Genomic DNA, 16,147 nt, shown 5'->3' on the forward strand with positions numbered 1-16,147 from the left:
TTGGTCCACAATGATCAACATTTTTCATGATTCTGTGCTCATGGGGAATCCCTTCAAAGATTTTAGTTACCAAATTTTATCAAGACCATTGTGAAAGGTTGTCAGTGGATTTAAAGTGTGTCAGAACACCAGTTACAGCACCTGCAGAGTACAAGTGGAACTGCAAGCAGTTCACACATTTAATATTTAATCAATATTTTTCTCTCTCACTATATGTGTGCGTGAGTGTACATACAAGTTCTGGACAATGATTCAAATATTAATTGCAATCGCATGACTTTCTGTGATCTATTTCATTATGCACAACATTCAATAATGAATTCAAAAGTACTGTCATATTTAATAGTACTGCTATATAAGCAAAAGCTCTAAAACCAAAGCTATTTGCCACTTCCAGTGCATTTAACATTTTTATAAAAATAAAAAAAATGTGTTACAGATAAACAAGTTATGCTCCGAGTCCAGAGCCTTGATCTAAACAGTATAACAATCACCTTCTGAGAAGAGACCTGCACGATCGCAGGACCCAACGCGATGGAGTGCGGCACGGGACAACAGTTGATGGGCAGGTAAAGACTTTTGTCAGACTACAAACAAACTTTACCTGTGTGTTCTTAGCAGATTAGCTGCAACTAATTAGAATTGTCTCTGCTTGTTTGTAACCTTACACAAGTACTCAGGGCTTTTGTTAGATTGCATTGGTCATTATGGAAATGAGATGTGTCTGTATCTTTTAATTTACAACTTTCCACTCCCATTAGCACTCACTAATTTGTCTTTAGTAAATCTTGCCCTTAAAAATCTTAGGTTAACATAAGTGATAAAAAATTTCCACAAGAAAATTAGAGGTAAATTACCAATTTTATTGCATCTGTCCATTTTCAGTGAAAATATATTTCTGCTTTTGTCTTCTTCCTTCAGGTGAATAATCTTTGTTGCAGTTTACTTTGTTGCAACAATGGAGGTTTCCGATTCAAAGATGTATGGTGTATGAGTGACCTGTATGACTCTTTTAGGCAAGTCTTTCAGAAGCAAATCAAATGTGCAGATATTAATTTATTTTAAAAGCTTAATTTCACGTTGCTAACTAACCATTTACATTTTGCTAAGACTTAATTTTATTTTTGGTAGTATGGGATTTGTTTGCATATTTTGCAGGCTACATTTACTAAATTTTTCTGTTATTAAAGGGATAGTTCCCTGTGTACAAAAGGACATAAGAAATCCATCTGAACCAAATTACTGAAGTCTTTTCTTCATAGCATAGGTCTCTACAGAAGAATTTATTTGCATATAAATATAGATTGACATACAGTAATGCATAGACCACATCAAATATGTTAAACCGAGGCTCAAAAATCTTCATGATGCACAAGGAACAGGATGTTCATTCATCAGTTTCATTACAGACGTTAAGATGAAGGGCAATAAATCAGAATTATTTTCATTTTTGTTATGAAGACCTTTTTTTATGGATTTGGAGAGACAAGAGCGAGCAAATGACAGTTTAAATTTTTGGGTGAACTAACCCAAATTAGTTGAATTCCTTTGACATTAAGTATGTTCATCAACATAACTTTTAGTAAATTGTTCATGTTTTGCAGTTGTATCTGTGGAACAAGCTTACCACTGATGAGCAGATTGTGGGCAATGAGATGAGGACAAGGTCTTGTGGTATTCCCTAAAGACTGCTACTCCGCTACAGATACTGATCTCTGCGCAACCTGCCTAATAAAATAGGAATTTAAATGTAAATTACTAATATTTAATGATCAGATGAGTTTTTTTTTGACAAATTATATATTAAAATGTAATTGCTGCAATTGATTTTTGAAAATATTTTATGGTTTGTGTAATGTAAATGTCACTGTTAAATGAATAAAAGGATTTCACTGAAATGATCATGAAACATTTATTAGGTACTATATACTTTTAAAGCAATTTAAAACTAAACTTCTACCATTGAAATCAGTCAAACTCCCTGCACGGTAAGCAGTGAGATTTTGGTGTTTGCTCTTTTGACCGCTTTAAGGTTGGGTTTTATCACATGCATTGCAACACTTATTTGTAGCATAAATTGTGTATAATGGATGGGCTGTAGCATAAGTTTTGGTGTAAAAGTTCAAAATGTTTTGCAAGCAAGAAAGTTTCTTTCTGTCATTTAATATAAACATTTCAGCTCATTGGTGTGTAATTGTGTTTGTCATGTGATGTGCTTTTAACAAAAAGTAATCATTTACTATTTTTTTTTAATGAGGGTATCTCAAGCTGTTGACCCTATTATCATTTAAGTTCATGAAAGAATTGAAAAGACAATTCTTGCATAGGGGTTGGGACACCAAGTAGCAAGGTGTCAAACATGAGAAGCATTTATCAACATCTTGTCCAACAAAAGTCAACATTTAATGTTTTTACTCCAAAGTCACTTCATAACAGTGTTTAAAATAAAACGCTTCTGCAAGATGTGGCCTTTTTAAAATAAGGCACACACCATTTCATAGTATTTCATACAGTGATAAAGGCTATGTTGATTAGCACTGCATTATAAATATACTTTATTATAATGAAAATGTATAAGAACTTTGCAGCCCTAGTCTTAACAGAACATGAACAGTTTGGACAGAAATAGGATTTGGAGCAATAGGATCACAGCAGGCTAATACAGTAAACCTGCAGCTGTAAAACAACAAAAGAAATAGAAAATCACTCCCTGCTCTTGACTGAACCTTTGTGGCTTTATTATGAATCAAAGTATATTAGTTCATGTGAAGACTATGCAGTGTTTTAGTTTTACATTTGATTATTCTGCTTCTATATTGTTAAATATTACTGTTAAATATATCTAATCCAAGCCTTTCATTTGTTTCTTTGTTTTGTGATTTATGTAATGCTAAAACACTGCCGATCACTTTCAGAAGTTGTAGTCATGCTGTTTTCCAAGAAAGAATTTGAAATATGCATTGGTTCTAAAAATCTTATTTATTTTTTCTTGAATAGATTTTAAAATAGTTTCACACACAAAAGCAGTATCGTATAGTGTATCCAATATCCCATTTTCTTCAGTATCGCATCGCACAGTTCTCCACTCTTTTTCTAGTTGGCTTTTCTGATCTGTACTGTGTTTTTAACTTAGTCTTCAACTTATTACAGCTTTGCATGCATATCAGCACTGTGTAACGTGATGAGTGTTTCATTGTCCTTGTGCCGAAGATGTCCATAGTGATTAAATATTTCGGGCCCAAGCACAATGGTGCAAGGACCCCCTTGGAATCATTCCTTTCATTAGAAACAGAGAAATCTCCTCACTGGATGTGCCTTTAGAGAGAAATGAGTCTCACAAATTCTTACCCTTTACAAACAAATGTGAAGGTGTATTTAAGTTTCCACTGTTTGCTACTGTAGCTTGGGCGAACAAAAACTTGAATTTTGCAGACATAAAATGTTCTAAACATTTCGAAATTAACTTAAAGAAACAAACAAAAAAACAAAACAAATATATGTGACCAATTTGTCATTAAAAACCAAAACTATTTTCATAGCTGTGTAATGGGGGAGAAAGAGAGTGGGGAAAAAAGATGTTGGCTGCATCCGAAATTGCATACTCAATGAGTAGGTTCTTAATTTCAATAAGTACTTAAGGAGCACTAAAAGTGTACGTACCACTGATCTATAATATAGAAAATAGTGGTACGTACTCTAACAGCCAAATCTTGTCATGTTTACGTTCTCATGTGTCCCATGACGTTATAACAAGTGCAACATCTTCAAAGATATGACTGTCAGTGACCGGTTTAATGTAGGTAAGTATTTTTTTGATTTAATTTGCTCCTTTTGTGGTCTTGTTAAAGAAACGGCTGCTCTTTTATTGTGATTGTAGTATACACAATACATTTTATGTTAAGTTTTTATATTTTAACTCTACTAAAATGACACACAGTTTAACTCTGAAAGATTAAACCCCTCTTAGCATCAGTAACTGTATGGAGTATGGTTTTCCTCAGTGTTTGCAATATTTGTAATATCTGCACAAAGGAGACTTTGATCAGCTGCTGGAAGATCTCGCCTTTGGAGAAAACTGTTGATTTAACACTTGAAAAATGTAAGTATTATCACTAAGAAATGAATTACCTCAGAAAACGTTTTTAGCCTACCCCAAAACTTAACAATAATCAGTTTCTATTTGGGGTTTTAAAGGGTCAGTTCATCTGAACACACAAATTCAGTCATTAATTATGTGTGTTTTCTGAACACAAAAGATGATTTTGGTCAAGTTTCTCCTGCTGCTTTGTTCATACAGTGTCCGTCGATGGAGCCTGACTGATTCTTCATGATGTTATTTGATGCTTTTGAAGCTTCTGAAACTCCGGTTTCACTGACTGATGTTGTATGAACAGAAACCAGCAGAACAAACTTGACCATAATCACATCCTCAATGTCGTTTGGTCTTTCTCTAGATGCTCTTACTGGCTCTGGGGGTCAATGAGGATGAAGAGACCACAGCAACATTCGGTCCTGATGAGAAAAAAAGGGCAATTGCAGATGCAATGATTGAGCGTCTTTACCCATGGCACAAACACAAAACAAAAGCAGGTCATTTTAACAGCACAGTGTCATTTCATTTCTGTATTAGAAGTTGCAGAATGATCTTACTTTATATTTTGGTTTCAGGTTTTCCTTTTTCCAGAAATGAAAGTCACCTGCTCCACAACAAAAGATCTGCAGCAAATGAACAGCAATCAAGAATCAGAAAAGTGCTGTAATAATGCCGTTTGAAATGACAATAATGAAAATAAATTACAACTTAAGATTTAAAAGATGTTTTATTGATGACTGTTGTGTACTCACTGAGAGCCTTTGGCAGTCTCTGCAGCAGATAAAACGCACGTGTCTCTCATCTGACCCTGTAACATCCCGACAAGAGTCAGTCTCCTGTCATTTATCTGTGATATACTTAATTTACATGTTGATATAAATCACTTTTTATCTAACACAACTTATCAACAATACTAATGGTCAAATGAAATCTAACTTTTGTTTACTCTATGTAGATTTGTTTTTACATTATTTTCATCTAAAGCAGTGTTGATTTTGAATTCTACATCATAACACACACATCACTCACTCAGATGTCTGTTCATGTTCAATCAATCAACTTTTATTCAAGACACATAGGTCCATACATTGAGACAATTATAAGCCACTTGAAGTTTTTTCATTTTTGACTCACTAAAATTACACCACAGGTGGGCAGAATACAGTGGATTGCAGTAGGTTTTGAAGAGAGAGATTTTAACAAAGTGTGCACGTGGAATTTCCGTTGCAGCATGTTTGCCTGCCCATACAGTTTCCCACACTGACGCTGCACATCATCCGAGTTCTGCCCTGCCGCACTCCATTGCAGACATAGAAGGGTGTTAACAAACTCATCCCCCACCTGACTTGCATAGTTATTGAGAGTACCAGAACTGCAGTATCCTAATTAGGTAAGATCGGACTACACGTTCAATTAGTTTACCAAAAAGTTTCCCACGATTGATACGATCAAGAGCCTTTGACGCATCCAGGAAACATATAAACGGTGCTATTGCATGATCTATAGATCAGTTCCATGCTTGTTCTTAAAAACAAACTGATTATCCATTGACACTGTTTTCTGCAAGCCTATCCATAAGGATCGCCTCTAGTACCTTGGATAGTACACTTGCAAGTGAAATAGGTCTATAGTTATCTATACTCTATCCAGGAAGTATGCCATGCTTCAATAACCCAGAAAAGCATAGAGCAAGTAAAACTGAAATACTTTGACTAGCGTATTTCAGATGTTCTGCTGTTACTCTATCCCGCCCATAGGCTTTGCTCATTTTAAGTTTGTCAATAGCATATAATACTTCTTCCGGCCTGATGACTACACCATCACTATAAGGTATCTCACCTATGTTAAATACATCAATCTTCACACAGTTAAACATTTTCTCATATTGTATCTTCATCTCTCTGCAAGGTTTTCAGGTTCAGTAATACCATCAATACTAGAAGGCAGTGGCATCTTGCTGTTGTATGCACCACCTTAATTCCTATGCACTAATCCACATCTAACCTGATCACAGTGACAAAAGGGTCAAATTTCTTATGCCAGAATATATCTACACCTCCTGGGATCCTGCCACGCAGAACTCTGGTATTTAGGTCTGTTGTGGATTCCCCTGCCCCATGGAAATCATTATGCACAGAGTTAAGTTTATCCAGATCTTTAATAGTTAAAAAAAAGTCTCTTGCAAACACACCACATCAGCATTCTCAAAGAACTTGTCAATAACAGTGCGTTGGGCTCTCGCTCCAGCATCCAAGTAGTGCTTTAATAACTACCCCTACTGCAGACCTAGGCTTGCGATACTCATAGAAGCGCCTTACATAATTCCCTTCTAGCCACAGCTGTGGTGCATACATCTCTGCTACTTCCTTGCATTCAGCTGTAACACTGAAGGAGCTGTAGCAATTATACTCAGTGCCAATCTTCGGTCAAGTCACATCTCTGTAAAGTTGTTCTTTTAAATATTTAATAAGATTCTCTGAGTCTAGGTCAGGAGCAAGCTTGTCACGAACACACTCAACTGCTTAGTTGTCACTGCATGTTATGTTCTCCACGGCACCAGTTCCAACTTTTCCATAGGTCGTCTTCTCTCTGGGAGGATTCATACTAGTCTAGATCTGTACTGCAGCAGTAGATGGTTTTCCATAGTGTTGCCTCCACTTTCCATGCTTTAATACATGGCTCGACGCTTAAAACTGTTGACATCTTTCAGTTGCCCTCTTTGAGCTACACAATGCTGCCCTGTGCCAGGAAACAGTTCAAACAGGTCCTTCTTGGATTTTTCAATCAACTCCAAAGTGATTTACAGCCATCAGAATATTATCCTGAGGCACAGTCTTCAGTTTGACAGAAAGGAAGCTTATCAGTTCATCTTCCACTATAGTTTTGCCATCGATAGAGGTGTAGCTCTCAGGTTTAATCCTTTGTTTGATAACATGGCGTGCCTCTCTGTCATCGGCGGCCATCTTGAAATCCGATTCTGAAAGGTCGATTTTCTTATCTGCAATTCTCTTGGAACATTTAATTGTCTTTAAGGTGTATATGGCTTATGTAAATCAACTTTGGAGATGTACATGTGCTTACTGGAGCTCTGCTGTTCGCTATACATAATGAAACGTTTTCTGTTTTTACAGAAAAAAAAACAAATCAACAGTTTACAAGTAGCTCAACAAATATGATTTCAACACACGGGAACTGTGTTTTGGTTCATAATACTCACATTCGTAAACACCCTCGTCACTGCTCTCCTTCACGTTCGATGATGACGTATCCTCTCGCGTGGCATCCCGGGATTGAAAAGTGTCCATCGATGAACACTGCAGAATCTGGGCTGAAGCAGTAGGACATCCGGGGATTTCTTGCCTACTCTTTTATGAATACTGAGGTTACAAACGTACTTCTTTCTTCGCATACTCTTTTCCCTATTATATAGTAGGTGAGTATGCATATTAGAATGCAAATTAATATGTACATCCGAATCTCACGAAAATTAGTGCAATTTTCGCCTACTCTTTTATGAATAACGAGGATCCAAACATACTCATTCGCTCGCCTATTGCTTTTTCCATACTATATAGTAGGGAAGTATGCCATTTCAGACACAGCCACTGTATCCAGTTGGACTTGGGCCGAGAATTCACTTAAGCTGTTGGACAAGGGTCGGGCCCATTCAGGGCTCTATTTGTTTCCTCATTTCAATTAAAAGTTCCCCCCAGCTAAACCGCCCAGACCCATATGCACCTGCATGCCACACGTCAATTCACTTTCACTTTCAATAATAATACACAAACATCTGTTACACTTATTTTATTTAACAATAAGCTCAATAAATTGCATGTAGGCTGATGCCCAGAACACAATTCAAACACTGGCCTACCTAAGCATCGTCAATTTTAGAAAAAAAAAGTATACAAACAAAATTAATGTCTTGCAGTTAGAAAATGAATAGTAAAAGAACTGGAATAATTCCGTAATTGGGATATATGCCACTTTTTGAGAAAATGTAACTTTTTATACATCTTAAGTGAGTTAAAAAAAGCAAAAAGTCTACCAAGTTCTTTTTGCTTTCTGAGCGTTTTGTCTTGAGCATGGCATAATGCTCAAAAATGCAGTTTAAAAGTTTAAATAAAATACTTTTTTTTTTTAGATTCCACTTTCATTTTTCAAAAAAAAAAAAAATGTTCTGTTTGATTTGTGAATACCTTTTTTTTTTTTTATTTTATTTTTTTTTTTGTCCTGCAGTGGGGCCCGCCACATATGCCACCATATGCTCCATATGCCACTGAAGGTATTGACTATGATTGTATCCATATTATTTACCATTTTCTCACAATATCGCTGTAAATCCTATCTTCAATTATATAGGGCTGAACTACCTCCCTCTTGTATGTTACATAACTTAAGTGTCATCCGATTCTAGAAAACTCTTAGAATGTGTCGTCACAGCATATACTGCATTATCACGACATCTAGTGGTTAATCACGGTACTACAATGCGTCCAGTTGCACAGAATCCCGAGGTATGATATAGTTGCATCTAGCATATTCTGAAATTATCACGGTATTTACTGAAGAGCAAATGTATTTGCATTTGATTTTAATTATACTGAGAATCTGAAGTCTTTTTTTTTGTCCTCAATAATATATTAATTAATATATTAATTAAACCATTGAAAAGTGGGCATCCACATTCAAAACCTGCTTAACATGGTATGAGCAGGTGCTCCGGGAAGTGACCTCTGGATGTAAAGAAACGCCTGATGGACAGTAAAGTCCAGCTCAAGACAACCCCTTTTCCCAGCTCTGGGAAAATCAATTGACAGATGTTTCTCTGGGCTCATGTCCAGAGGAGACTGAGAAAGAAAGTGAGATTGTTGCTTGCTTACTTAGATGTTCTCAGAGTTCTTTGCAGAGTACAATAATCTCTTGAGATTTCTCAGTACAAGTCTCATTACTGCTATGAGAAAATAAGCAAATAGTTTTGGGGGGCTCTATCATTTTCACTGTATTGAAAAAGTATTTAGATACCTAAGCCACTTGAAAAAATCAATAAATTTGCAAAGATATGGTAGGACCCACTGAAGATTTTCTCGGTTATTTTTGCAAAGACCCAGCTAAAGTCACTGATTTTAGTGGATGCATGAATTCTTTAACATAGGTGTTGTATTGTCTGTCATTTTTTATTATTGCTGTTTGACTCTTCCTCTCTTCACTCACAGTAAATGGCACTTTGTTTCATGTTATAATGCAATTCCTTCGTACGTTTTGAAAAATAGGCGTAGTGTCCAATTACTATTACCATCCACAGTGAACAATACGCTTTCGATTTTCCCCTCAAATAGACAAGTTATTATATTTGATTGAGCGCTAATGCAAGATTATCAAGAAAAACAGTTTCTCCTCCCAGGCAGAGGCATCTCTGTCACGTGTCTCTAGCGCCACCTCTCTTGATCAGGCCGCTGTAGGAACTGCAGGTCTCTTCGTGCGCTCAGTGAGCGACTGCAGCTGGAGGAGACAATAACAGCGACGCGTGCACAGGTACGTAAAACCTGTCGAAGCTGCCATTTGTGGTATTTAAATGCGATTTTTCAATGTGTCCGCTGGTTTTGTGCGCTATATTCGAAGGTGATTTGTTTCAGACATGAAACATGCGTTCCCTTGTTGTAAATTTAAATCGGCGCTGCATGTCATGTTGTTAATTCATACTGAACCAGGCATACATGTAACGGTATTTATGGGAGGTTTCGCCAAACACTTTAATATTTTAACGTGGTTGTTTTCAAGATTAAGACCACGTGCATAACTTATTCCTGGATGTTTCCTGTATTTCTTATCAGATGAACGCAAAATACGAGAACTGTTGTGTTCAATGTGTCATTTTAATACCAGCTAAAAATTCCTACCGCACTACGATGCCAAAGAAAATTCGAATAGTGCGACTAATTCCATATACAATGACTAATATATCTTAAAAATCTGAATATTGCCGGTGAGTTCAAGCTCACTGTAAATCGATTATGCTTAAGGATGCTTTGTTGAAACGCCCTCCTCCCTCCATCTCTAAAGAACAGGGATGCGGCCATGATTCCAGCTCTTCATGTCGTCTGACTGTGTTCACCGGTGTCTGAATGCAGCCATCTCTGTGTCTCTGTCTCTGATATCACGCTTGTGGCTGAATCCTGTAGAAATGATTGTAGACTCATTTTTATTACAAGTCGTGGTTACGTTTCATCGCTGACCGAATACTGATTCGGTGTTCTAATAATGGCATGCAACGCCTTTCTTCAACGACAGTGTAGTTGTTTAATCATGGGGATGCATAATTTCATTCAGTAGCAATGCATTATTATTGATATGTTCACCGCGCTTCACACACGCGCTCGTTCTGGTAGCGCAATGTTCAGTATTATCTGGTATTATCACATGTAACATTGCATCCCTGTGGACTGAAATCCGATTTAAAATGGTGGTTGAGATGAGGATTTTTGTTAATTGCCTGCAAACGCTTCTCTTGTTGTGTTACTGTGTTGCCTCACCTTTTTTTCTCGTTAATTACAGTTGACATTTTCTGTCGATAAGGCTTCGTGGATTTATGCTATGAGACTGTATTGAGGTGATTTATTCTGGATTACAGACTAGGTCTAAGTAACTGTTGAGAACCAGACATGTCCTCTTAAAAGATCCTGCAAATAGCCCTGTAGGGTGTCTCCAGAGGCATGTTTTGTCCCATTCTATTCTATTCTATTCTATTCTATTCTATTCTATTCTATTCTATTCTATTCTATTCTATTCTTAATTGTATTATTTTTTTAATAAACCAAGCAAATGTCCAACTGACATTCTGAAATTGTCAGTCAATCAACGCCATGCACTTTTGTTGTATGGAAAAGAACAACTGTGGCATTTTCAAAAAAAAAAAAAAAAAAAAAGATAATTGTCAGATCTAATTAAAAAAGTGGTAAATTATTTAAACCAACCATTTGGGGGTATTTCCAAACATGCTGATGGGGACTTTTGGCAGAAACCATTATGACAGTATATGTGTAGTGTCATAAGCATGGCCAACCAGTGAATACCCCACCCCCCCCCCCCTTTTAACCATGTAGGCCTACTTGTATAATTACATGTGTTGGAAGATATATATATATATATATATATATATATATATATATATATATATATATATATATATATATATATATCGAGAGAGAGCGAGAGAGAGTTATTATACATATATGCAAATATGTGTATGTGTATTGCAAATAACAACAAAAAGATAAACCATTTAGCTTTTGAAGTGGATTTTGAATGCAGCTTCCAAAATATAGATAAATAGCCTAATAGTATTTTTAATATTTGATACGATGATAAGGGTGTGATTATAATGTTCATAAGCTACTAAATAAATTAAAATCCGCTCTTGTGCTTTGGCTGGCACTGATCCAGAGACAGTCGCCTTTTTTACAGCCCTGCGCATTATAACCAATCACACACAATTCTGTTGAATTTCTGAAAGCAATGGCCAATCAGAGGTGTTTATACGAGTCATCACTAGTCCCGCGTGGCCAGATCTTCAGACTGAAAACGCTGGAGTTTTGTTCAGCGCTGGCTGAATTCTGCTCTCCGGCTAATTAATTTTCTCATCAGAAACAACAATGTGCAGGAGTGCATATAAATGCATTTAAGATATTAATTTCAAAGTGTAAACCGCTTCAGTGATTAAATTGGCAGTTTTTGAGAGTAATGTAATGTAAATGTTAATGTAAATGTTCTTTGCTCTTTTTTCAGTACAATGCAAGCGTCATAAGTAGCTTAAAATGTTTTTTATTAAATTTGTGTTAAATACAAAGTCATTCGTATTCAAAATATTTTATGGCTTAACACCCATATCTGGCACATTACAGATTACACTAACATTAGGCTGCTTAGACAACTTGCATGACCTATAAAATTGCAAAATGCAGTTACTTTACAAATATTAGAAATGTCATGATACATTTAAAACATTTGAATAAAAAAGGAAAAATGTAATAAAACATAAGCCTATGCTGTATCACCCCCCCCCCACCCCCACCCCCCCGGTGCCCACTCAAAAATAATAAATGCATGGCGCCCCTGAAATTAGCAATGTGAGCTTATTATTTTCAATGGTCACTGAGCTGCTGGAAAACATCTGAGCACATTGGCGTGGTTTAGTGATATTCGCAGGCTTACAAAGAGCATAAATTCTCTGACATAATGCCATATGAAGTCTCTCATGTGTTGCATGAGTGTTTAATTGGCATGGTACTGACAGAGGGGTTTAGTTTACTGCAGCACCAGTCTTCTCGGACTAAATGGCATGAGAGGCTGTGAATGGGATTTCTGCCACAGACCTAGTGGTTTGTGTAATTTGAGGTAAATTTGCAGCTGTAGAGACTTAGAGCATTATCTCTCTGACAGAAGCGTCATGAGCAGAATTCCAGAATTCCATGTCTACATGCATCCACATGGTCCTTTGCCCAGAGAACTTAAGCATGACTGTTCTGGAATGCTGTTAGCCATGAAACAAAGCATATGTGTAGTAAGATACAGAAGTTTGAGTGACCAGATCATTTTGTAAGCATACATCTGAATATTTCTTGTTTTACATTATTCTTTATAAAGTGCTGTTCAAAATGCACATTATTATTTTAAAGCAGCATGATGGGTGCTTTTTATTTCACGTCTTTTGGACTGTGCACTGCAACACCCGCTGAGTGCCATTAAACATCTTGAAAGATCAAAGACATGTTTTAATATAACTCTGACTAGATTCGTCTGAAAGAAGAAAGTCATGTACACTTAGGATGACTTGAGGGTGAGCAATTTATGGGCTAATTTACATTTTTGGGTGAACTAACCCTTTAAGTCATTGTGATGGAGTCTGTTATAGGACTGTTTAAATTGGAACATAACTGACCCTTGCCCGGAAGGAGGAGGGATCGAGAGCAGAGAGAAAACATGAGAGAGGAGAAACTTTATAGTGATGCAGAGCAAATTCAGCTCAGGGACACAAGGGGTAGTCAACCGGGATGAGAGCATCACAGACATTCAGCTATTCTAAATCACAAGCCCAGTGCGTGTCGGTGGAGAGCTGTGTTTTTCTGTTTGGTTCCAGATAAATGAGCAAATAACCCCTAAGAAGAGATAATCAGACTTTTCCTGATGCCATCCATGGATTTATCTCTAATTCCAACCAAGCCGTTTTTGACATGGTCAGATTTGCTGATTACAGATTTGCCTGTTTACATAAGTTGAGTCGGTATACTTAAAAAAAAAAAAAAGAACAATTATTGACGATAATTAAAAAAAAACAAACCTCCCAAATTTATTATGCTGCTCGCTGCTCTGTGTATTGTAAGGATAACAAAATATTTTTATATAAGACCTTTTATTTAAAATATTGTTACATTTTTAGGCTGCTCTGCCTCTGTAGTCTAACAGCGCTGGTCAGTGTCAAAGTAATCAAGATGATCAGTCAAACCAAAGAAGGCTGATCACGTTCTCAACATGAATTCAATGCTCCAGTTTGCTTTAGTGTTTAAAAGTGTGAGGAAAGATGTTAGTAGCCAGACATTTAATATTTGACAACTGTTTCATGACAGAAGTGTGAAATAACTAACAGTAATATCCAGTGATGCAAACTACTTACATTTTTGTTGAGTTTCACAATTTTTAATAGAATATATAGGCATGCACTTTGTGATGAGATAAAAAAATATATATTTTTAAACATATTAGGCATGCAAATAAGAGTGAGTTTGTATATATTTTAAAATAATAATATTATTTGCTAATAGTTCAAATATATTACATATTCCTGTTTTTTAATGGTTTAAACACTTTTTATTCCCTTATTTTTTATTCCTTTAAATCCATTTAAATAATTTAATAATTTAATTCCTTTTAAATGAAAGAACCCAAAATGGTTACAACCTTGCCGCAGTATATCATTTTATACGTATGTCAAATTACAATATGCAAGACTGAAAGATTGAATCCCTATTTTTGATGTTGACTGGATTTATTGGTGTTAGAAGCAGAGTTTAAATGTCCTCCAAAATGACAAGTACCATACACGCTGACAAGAACAGCTTTAAAATTCCAGAAGATTGTTGACATCCTGTCTGAGTAACAGTGGGAGCTTTGTTTCTTGAGACGTCTTCACACTCTGAGAAGAATCAAATGCTCCCACGTCTATTTGAACTACCAGTATCACAGCATTTAATGAAAGGGGAAGTGTGTTTACAAGGAAGCATTCATCTGCATCTATTAGTAGAAGCTGAAGTTCAGACCTGACTATTGAGAAGACTCAGAGTGCAGTGTCATGCTAATTATTCATGCTATTCATTATTCACGCAATGCTCCTGACACTATTATCAGACGACATTTAATTTTTAACTCAACATATATTAGTCTGATGAAATATGAAGATATTTTACACAAAACTGAATTAAATAAAATGTATTAGATAACAAAATAACACCTTTTATTTTTCTATAGTGGTCACTATTCACATGCAAACTTCAGAAATAAGTTAGTATTCCATTACCCATTTCTTCATTTTAAAATGAAGAAGACCTTAACTATTGCCACATGTTGTCTGTTAGAAACTCAAAGGCGGTAAAGAAGGAAAGACAACCGCGAACTGATCTTGTGTCCAGGCAACTATCCATGTTACCCCTCACCTCGCATTAAAAAAAAGAGATGAGTTTGAATTCCTGTGTTCAGTTAACGACACATCTGATAGCTTTGTGAGTACTGTGGTGAATATGCCTTTGCATAGTATCCCAGGTGCTGTGCAAACATCTGTGTTGATCTTGTGCTTTCTCTAGCTGCGCACACCCTCACTATAGCCCGGTTAATGTGGATTTGTGGAAGGGCCATGAACCATGCCAAGTTCTTCATTCTTGTTCCCTGAGCACACACACAGACATACACTTACTTTAGAGCACCAAATTGCATGTTTGTCTGCTTTAACAACCAAAATGAGGCACTGCCACTTAAAATACAACAGATATTAGTGTTTGGTTAGATGGTGCTCTTCAAATGCCCTCGGAGGCTTGAGGTGTTATGGGACATACTAGAAGGAGTCTTTTAACTCAAAACTCATTGGATATACAGTGGGGTCTAAAAGTCATGTTGAACATCAAAATATAAGTTTGGAAAGTTACCACATAAATAATAGAGAGACTCTTTACTATTTAGGTCGCTAATCAAATGAGCAAATTTGTACAAAGGAGTTCACATGATCGATGTGACTGATGGTCAGATGTTCTTGCTTCCAGAAACAAGATGCTCTTTGTCTCATTCTCAAATAATATGGGATAATATGATCACAAATCATGATTTGATGCTGTAAAGGAAAGCAAAAGGGTGACATACCAAATTCTAATAAGTTCTGAAATGTAAATCATGCCAATTCAACTTTTCACTACAATTGTGATGAACATAATGTAAATTGTAAAAAAAAAAACTTCTAAAACAAATAAGCAGAAGTCTTTTGGATCCCACTATATAATAGTATTTTTGTACTCTAGAATTGATTTGCTCTCTTTGAAGATCTAATGTATATGTTAGGTGAACAGTCAACACATTCCCAGTGTGAAAAAGGCTTTGAGGAAAGGTAAGAGAGCAAAGATCCTGTGTTCCAGACAGTTTGTGTGCCAGATGAGATGCACAGAAAGCAGGTGAGATTTTTCCCACTGTTCAATGCAATGACCTGTAGAATCCAGACAGGTTTTTTTTTTTTTTTTTTAGTGGCTGTAGATTTTAGTAGTGTAGGCAGAGCAGGGAAACCCATAAGAAGATGAAAGAGAAGAGCAATTTGTTGATAAAACTGGGAAGGTATTCAATAAATGCTAATGGAATACATCAACAGCTGTGTTTTGTATAGTCACACTGCTGTGGCAGTAACAATGCTGTTAATGCTCTACATTATTCATTAGGCCTGTTCACACCAAAGAAGATAACTATAAAGATTACATCGTTCTCAAAATCAAAGAATAGAGTCCATACCACAGATATAACAAAGGC

At 36.2% G+C, this 16,147-nt stretch overlaps 1 protein-coding gene across 3 annotated transcripts in view; it reads left to right on the plus strand.

Annotated features, from left to right (window-relative positions):
• The window catches only part of LOC128025037 (mucin-17), a 40,007-nt gene extending 38,109 nt beyond the window's left edge, over window positions 1–1,898 (plus strand). For all 3 annotated transcript variants that reach the window (XM_052611008.1, XM_052611006.1, XM_052611007.1), the window contains 3 exons: window positions 440–569; window positions 922–1,016; window positions 1,605–1,898. The gene's annotated coding sequence lies outside the window, so the exon portion shown is untranslated. The remainder of the gene's footprint in view (window positions 1–439; window positions 570–921; window positions 1,017–1,604) is intronic.
• The last annotated feature ends 14,249 nt before the right edge of the window (window positions 1,899–16,147 follow it).

Source organism: Carassius gibelio, chromosome A12 (genome assembly GCF_023724105.1).
Source record: "Carassius gibelio isolate Cgi1373 ecotype wild population from Czech Republic chromosome A12, carGib1.2-hapl.c, whole genome shotgun sequence".
In the NCBI taxonomy this organism is placed as follows: domain Eukaryota; kingdom Metazoa; phylum Chordata; class Actinopteri; order Cypriniformes; family Cyprinidae; genus Carassius; species Carassius gibelio.